This window comes from Colobus angolensis, unplaced genomic scaffold, assembly GCF_000951035.1.
Source record: "Colobus angolensis palliatus isolate OR3802 unplaced genomic scaffold, Cang.pa_1.0 Scaffold213, whole genome shotgun sequence".
In the NCBI taxonomy this organism is placed as follows: Eukaryota; Metazoa; Chordata; class Mammalia; order Primates; family Cercopithecidae; genus Colobus; species Colobus angolensis.
This window is the reverse complement of record NW_012115300.1, coordinates 1,775,716-1,784,172: the sequence shown is the minus strand read 5'-3', so window position 1 is coordinate 1,784,172 and position 8,457 is coordinate 1,775,716.

Genomic DNA, 8,457 nt, shown 5'->3' with positions numbered 1-8,457 from the left:
GGGGATGTCTCCTAGTTAGGCTACTCAGGGGTCAGGGACCCACTTGAGCAGGCAGTCTGTCCCTTCTCAGATCTCAACCTCCGTATTGGGAGATCCACTGCTCTCTTCAAAGTTGTCAGACAGAGTCGTTCGCGCCTGCACAGGTCAATCCTGCATATTTCTATGCAGGAATAGAATACGGTATGCAAGACAGCCAATGCGTAGCTTCATATTAATAAGTTAATTATCTGCCTTAGCTGATGTCATTCTATGTATGATTTATAATTAAATATAACTATCAAAAGTAATAAAATTATCAGTTATGAATTGATTAAAAAGAAGGGATTTAGGAAAATGAAATAGTGATAGCCATTAGACAATTTCTGTACAAAAGAAAGAAATACAGCCTAAAGAAAGAAAATATAGATGAAAAGTACTTTGCTCAAGTGTAGATGGAATAGATGTTTCCTTAATTAGCTGAGAATACATGTATCAGTTTCCATTTCCTATTGCCCTAGAATAACCAGTGATATCCTATTATAAGAAAGGAAAGGTTAGACCTTGAAACAGGCCAAAATCCATAGTATTACAAGTTATATATTTTTTATTGTGATACCACTAGATTCTTTAAAGAAATAGGGAGAAAAATGTAGTTGATATTTTTATACTATCAAAGAAGTTCTCTCATACCACTATGCATATTTTTAATTGAAAACTGTTTTTAATATACTTAGTAAAATTCTGCTTAAATAATGAGAAAGCAGTTTTTTTCCCACCAGACAAAATAATGGACTTAGACCTTCAATCTTTAAAACACATGCAAGTATTTATATATCTGCAACTGAAGAAAAATGTTTTCACAACACTAACAAAAATTTAAATGTCTGCTTTATTTTTATATTACTGTAACATTTCAGGTGTCTCTTAAAAGACAATTTAAGCTGCCAGCTTATAAAAATATTGACTGTCTCCAGCCAAATTTTTAGGTAACTTAGTGTTATGCATCATTTACTAAAAGTTGACAACTAGATATTTACCTGTTTACCTTTTGGGCATGTCCTTTTTATAGCTTAATTTATTTACAAATAATTAGAAAGTGTTATCAAGTGAAAAATTAGCATTTTTATTTGAAATGCAAATTTTTTAAATCAGTCAATCTTAATTTAAAGTCAAAAGAAAGAATTCATTAGAATCACATTTTTGTATCACTCGTTATTTAGGGTACTCACTTTACTCATTTATTAAACATTCTAGAATATCCACGAGGAGCTAATCATTATGTTAGAAGGTACGTTTACAGAGATAACAAGAAATAGTTTTTTTCTTAAATAGTTGAGAATTAACTACAGTTACATTGTATTATAAGCATGTAATAAGTAATTATAGAGGATGTTGTGAGAGAAGAGAGAAGGATTTAGTGAGGTTCGGGTATACATTTAAGAACACACTTATAAGAAAAGGTGACATGATCTGATATTTGAAAGCTAAGTACAACTATTTGTGTTACGGTTAAAGGCTGAATTCAAGTTAATCTTTCCCTTATAGAAGAGGTATTTACACATACGTTTTGTTTAGACATGGGTCTCCTTCCTTTAGAGTCTCCTCTTGAATAGTCTTCCTGCTTACCTTTGATCATATAATTACTGAATTGCAAAGATGACAGGTGTTTTATCCATCCTTTATCTAAGTAGCTGTCAAATTTTGGTGTGTGTGAGGATTATCTGGATAAATTCTTAAAACTTACATTGCTGGACACCACCCAAAGTTTCTGATTCAGTAGGTGTGGGGTGGAAATAGACAATTTTAATTTTAAACAAGTTTCCAGGTGATGCTGATGTTATTGGTCTAAGTCAGTTTGGTCAGCTATAATAAAAATGACATTGGGTGCCTTGTACATAACAGAAATTTATTTCTCACAATTCTGGAAGTTGGGGTCTGAAATAGGGTGCCAGCAGGGTCGAGTTCTTGCTAAGGGTCCTGTTCCTGGTTTATAGACAGCCATCGTCTTGCTGTGTCCTCACATGGTGCGAAAAGAACGAGCTGGCTTTCTGGCATTTTCTTATAAGGACATTGATCCCACCTGTGAGGGCTCCTTCTCCTGACCTAATTACTTTCCATAGACCTCACCTCACCAAATACCATTACATTGGGATTAGGGTTTCAATATATACATTTTGGGGAGACACAAACATTTAGTCCATAACATGGACCATACTTGGATGATTATCAGAATAAACTGGGAATGTGGTAAAATCTAGACTTTTGGAGTCCACTCAGAGAGATTCAGATTTATTTGGATAGAAACAAATCTGTATGTTTATATGTCTCCCCAGTTGATTCTGATTATCAGTGAGGTTTTGAATCCACTGGCATTGTCCAGTCCTCTCATTTCACACACGATAAAACTGAGATGTAGAAAAAGTATGAGAATTCATCAAAAATATGCAACCGGCAAAGAGCAGAGCAATCTTTTTCCCATTATACCTAGTTTTATCCCTTCAAGAAACCATAGTGACAGTTCATGCTCTACTGAATTGAGTCAATACTTTTATCCTAACATTCAATGTTTTTCCGAATCTATTTTTTGCAAACGGTTGTCCCAGTAATTAATCTTGAATACAATTAGGTTATCCCCAATTCAATTAACACGAAAAAAGTATCTGCTATATTCTATGTGGGATAGGTAGATTCAGGTTAGAAGAAAACTCAGTCCACTCTTTCAAGGAACTTCCACACAAGCAGCAAATATTACATCCTCACACATGCACAAGAATATGCCCACATACAATGTAATAAAAGACAGATTTATAGTCAGTGTTATTGAAAAAGTACAGAATAGCAGAGGAGCTTCATCATTATGAATATTTCTATGATCTGTTTGCCAGACGCTGTGCAAACTTCTTAGGGATTAGAAGAGCATCAAGTCTTTATTTTCTTTTCTACCTAAGGAAAGCATCATATAAAATAAAACACAACTGACTCCATAATGTAACATAATTAAATCTATAAAAAGGACATGAACAAAATTCTATCAGAGGATAGAAATGGGAGTGACTAATTCAGTTGAATATGTGAAAATGCTGAAAGGGTGATTGGAAGGCATTTACACATTTGTAAGAGTGTTTTGTTTAGTTTTGAATACGTTTCGTCTAGTCTCTCCTCTTATTTTACCAGATAAAGGAAGGGCAGAGCAAAAGCACCTATAGCCTACAAAGATAAACCTGCAGCATGGACATCTACAGAAATAGTTAATAGGCTAATATAGGCTAGAACACAAAGCATGTGGAATCAAAATAGTATTCATGAAGGTGATTTTGACCTGGGCTTTGTAGGAGGCATAGAAGTTGGTAAATAATGTTAACTTTTGAACACATTATTAATTAATTCTTTTTAAAATTCTTTCTCCTTTATTTTTTAATAACAAAAATCGTACCCATTCTCCAGGTTCAAATTAAAGTCCTTAAAAGTTCCGTGTTAGAGTTTCTTACCTTGCCTGAACGTTACAGTGGTCTCTGGTGTTTAAAAAAGTATAGAAACCCTGCCCCAATTTGGCAGATTTTGATTTTGGAGATTCTATTCAAGATGCCTGATAGTAGAAACCAGAGGTTTCTAATTGGTGGTTTATCACAGCTCATTCTGATCTAGCAAATACCAAAACCTAGGATAAGTTAAATACATAATTGTTGAATGTTTATCTGCAACCTAAATGCCTAAATTCTCTTCACAAATTTCATTTCCTTAATACCAGGAATACAGTTTTAATGACTACACTTACTCTTCAATCCTAGTAGTTCGAATCAGAAAAGAATTTCCTACATAAACGCCTTTGGAGATAAGGAAACCCCAATCTTTCCACTTATCTACTCATGTCCACACTCATGCTTCCATCAAGAAATGCCATCCTGGGCACTGGAGGTGAAAAAACACACCAAGACACTGTACTTGTTTGGACTGTTAACAGCAACAACAAAAATACATTCTAACTGCACACATGATTTTTAAGTCAATTATTCATATATAGCTCTAAGATGAAGTTTAACTCCTCAGCCAAATTGAACTAAATTGTTCTAATTTCCTACATGTTACAGAAAACATCAGGAATTCACAATGTCTACTTGATGCTTATCCAATATTGAAGAATTAGTCATCGTTGAGTGTTGCTGCTGTTCTAAATTTTGTGCTTTTGATAATCACGAAGTCATAGAGCTTTGTGTAGGTGGATAATGTGGTTAGAGAAGTTGATGACTTGTTTTTCTTTGATCCTTTAGTAAGCCTTTTTAATGAATAAAGTTAGAATTATTTGTATGCACTCACATACCATAATGAATTCATCTTTTCAAAATATAAAACATTTTTATCTCTGAGACATAATGTTCTGAAGAGTGAAATCCCTTAGCTATCTATTTAATTAGAGCATACTGGATTAGGACTTTATTATTAGTCATTCTATTAGCTCAATACTCAAGCACACTGCAGATATGACTAAGAAGATTGTGTTTCCTCATGGACAAAAGATGTGACCCTGGAGGGAAAAGCAAAAGATATTCTTAATTTTATGACATTTGAAAATATTTTATAATTAACTTTTTGTGAGTGCTGGAGATACAATAGTCTCCACACTTCCAATCCTTTAATGAGAGGAAATTTGAGCATGGATAATACACAAAGGGCTAATATTTGGGGATTCCGCTAAAAACAATACAGTATGAAATGCCATTCCAAACTAGTGTTTATAAGCTGTATCTTGTATGAAAATCATTTTCCCTCTGTTGATAGTGTGTACCTCTTCATTTTATTATGTGGAAAGCTTATAGCATGTATATCAGATATTGTATTTCAATGCCATGTGTTTAAATGTGATTGAATATGCTATTTAAATTTTAAAATTAGCATAAGTAAAAATTTATGGGACCTAAGATGTTTTATAGAGTAGTAATAGTAGGCAACATTGTTACATGTAAACTCAGAATGCTACTTGGTATGTGTGTGATGATGAAGATTGAAAGATAATGGAAGAATCTTACTAAAACTCAACTCAGGTAATTTATTAGAAATGGCTAATTTGATTCTCACCACTACTCTAAAGTAAATATTATTGTTATCTCTATCTTACAAGTGAAGACCTTGTAATAGAGAGTGTAAGTAATACAGCCATAGTCAAGTAAATGGCAGAACTGATACAAGAACCTAAGCCATAAACTCCAGGGTATCTGATCTTAATCACTATACAACACTAAAAGAAGAATTTTCATATATAACTTTCAACATTATGATTCACAGTGGGATTAATAAAGGCTCATGTTAAGATGAAAGGGTAAAATCTGCAGCTATTCAGTGTTGCACAAATTATTTTAATGCTTTGTGTTAGTAGGTACTCTGTTTTATTAGAAAGTTAATTTGCTGAGGTAGAAAAATAAAGGTTTTAGATATAAAATATATTACCTCTGAATTTTGAATATAGTGGAAAGAACATTGAACATAGAATTAGGAATTCTAAACTCCAGCGCGCTCTATCTTTGGCTAGACCTGTGGTTCTCCAACTGTGCACCAAAGCCTCTGGGACATGGCAGTAAACTCACAGGGGACAGCTAGTGAAGTATTCAGATATTTTCTGAAGGTAACACTTGACATTCATTGGATACTGCACACACTAGTAGCTCATAGTAGTCCACAGTTTTACATTAGTTCACATTACAACTTCTATAATTATAACACATTTTTTGTGAGGCTGAGTTTTCAACAGTTGCTGTGATAAAAAGCAAAGAGTATGTGAAAATCAACATGGAACAGGAAATGAGGGTGGCAGTATACAACATTTCCAAGGCTTGGCAAATCATGCAATGCCTAGCAAGAGCATGGATCCTGTTAATAAGTGATTGTGGTTAAGAATGGTGTAAAGATACTATTTTTTTCCTCTCAATTTACATGTATCATTTAAGTAGCTATTAAATTGTAGGATATAAATAGTTTTTAATAAATTTAATTAAAAATATTGTTTGGATGTAACTACTTAATAAGGGGAACTTATAAGCACCTCTTTTTGTACTATGAGCACCATGAAAAAGCTACTGAGAACCTAAGAGACCTGTGAACTGAGAAAGTTTAGGAACCTCTGGAGTGGAAGTTTGTTTCTTGTTATATTGAAGCATTTTTTTTTTTTTCTTGGCTTCACTTTCTTACCTGAGAAATGAAAGACCCAGAGGTGGTGATCTCAAATTCTAGTCTAACTTTAATAGTCAATGATTTTATGATGAGGCAGAGGGTAATGTAGGTGACTTTGACAATTTCATATAACCTATAGTATATAAACACTACCTTAAACTGGGAAAAACACAGAATGTAGCTGTTCTACTTAATTCTTTTCAAACATATTTTAAAATAAATCTTTAAAACAAATTAACTGTTAGATGTAAATGAGTTAATCATTTAAAAATATATCTCATCTTTCTCTTTATGGAGCACGTGGATTTTGTGTTTGTTTTGCTTCCTTTTGTTTTTGGCATGCAGGTGTTTTCTCCACTTGCTAGTGCATTGAATTAGAAAATTCCCAGAGTAAATGAAAATCAGTACTTTGTAAATGTTTGAAAATCTAGAGTGTCTGAACTACCTAAGAAAATATTGTTGCATGAAAATTTCAAATATAAAACAAGTAGCCCACTGTTTTCAATAAAAGTTCTGGCTAATAACCACACTACAACTGCATTCTTCTTGATTGCCAACTTACACAGGAACACACCCATTTAAGAATCCTTTGAATATGTGTGTATAAAAATACTTGTTACATGAACAAATAATGGGCTCTCATTAGGCATCTATCAAATAATTGCTGTTTGATTTTTTTAATTGAGATACAAAACATTTGTGTTTGCTTGGTTGGTATGTTTGTGGCTAAAAATATGGGACCAAACTAGGTATTATGCTACACCCAGATGATTAACACATTTGATTTTATTGGCAATACCTGAAGGAATGAAAATTACAAAATATTTTTGAGATATTTGTATCATTGGGCCAGTGAATTTAGAAATAGAAAAATAAATCTTCCATTTTGAACAGCTGTATAATGGCAGAATGTCCCTGTGAATGGATTGTGAGCTGTTACATAGTATATGTATATGCTTAGTGTGTGTTTATTGAATTAAACCAAACAAAAACAACAAAACCCCAAATTCCCAAACATCAGTCCAATTTTGTAGTAACATGCATGCATGGAAACAAGTGATTCAATTTCTTTCTTAGTCATATGGCAATAGATATGATTCATAGTTGATTCATCTGAATAAAGTTGTAGACTATTTAGACAAATATACCAGTTTATTTCCTTTTAACAGTATTAAAGACTTCCTTTAAGTAGCAATGAGAATACTTGATGCTTTAAAATTAAAATAAAGACTTGAACATCTATAAAATTTAGAGATCATCTTAATATTTTCAAACAAAATTTAGATGATTTATACATCCTTGGTTGAATCACAATAAAGTTATAGACCTGGAGAAAAATCAGCAGTTGTTATTTTGTACAAACAAACTGAGGTGGTGGTAACAGTTCTACATATTTTTGTGAGCAGTCTATTCAGGTGTTTGTATATGTTTGTTCAAATACTATAACTATAAATTTATTGGATTAAGTATATCAATTTCTTGTTGCTGTAACACATTACCATACACTTAGTGGCTTAAATTAGGTAAATTGATTATCTTATAGTTCTGAAGGTCAGAATTATCACTGGGCTACAAACAAGGTATCAGTAGGGCAGTGTTTCTTCTGTGGTTCTAGGTTAGAATGTTTCTTTGCTTTTCTAGCTTCTAGAGGTGATCCTCATTTCTTGACTTGTGGCCCTCTTCCCTCTTAAAAGTGAACAGTCACTCCAGCCTTGACTTCAGTAGTCACACCTACTCTAACCCTTCTGCCTCCTTTCTTCCTCTATAAGTATTAGTGTGATTATGGAGGAAGTAATCGTGATTGTGTTGGTTCCACCTAGATTTTCATAGTTCCTTTATCCCTGTAAGGTAACATCTTTGGAGGACATTCTTCTGCTTACCCCATTAAGGTACGCACCTTGCTGCATGTAATAAAGGATTTTAGGAGGCTGTATAAATATTTTATGAAGGCTCTACATTTAGTAGATTAACTCTCCTTATTTGACATGCAGAATTCAGGTTTCCATGTCATAGAATAATTATAAATCATACAGTAATTGGGTCTTACCATAAATTTCTTTCGATGCAGTTATAAGTCGTAGTCGGAAAAATGAAATGAGACTTGAAAAAGAGTTGCTAAAATTTGAAAATAATTTTTTAAATCTAAAGTTTGTATTAAATGAAGGAGATGACTTTGAAGAGTTTGTATGGGCCAGATGGTGGCCTCTTGTGAGCTAAAATGTTATTAAATTTGGATTTTTTTTTTTTATTATACTTTAAGTTCTAGGGTACATGTGCATAATGTGCAGGTTTGTTACATATGTATACTTGTGCCAT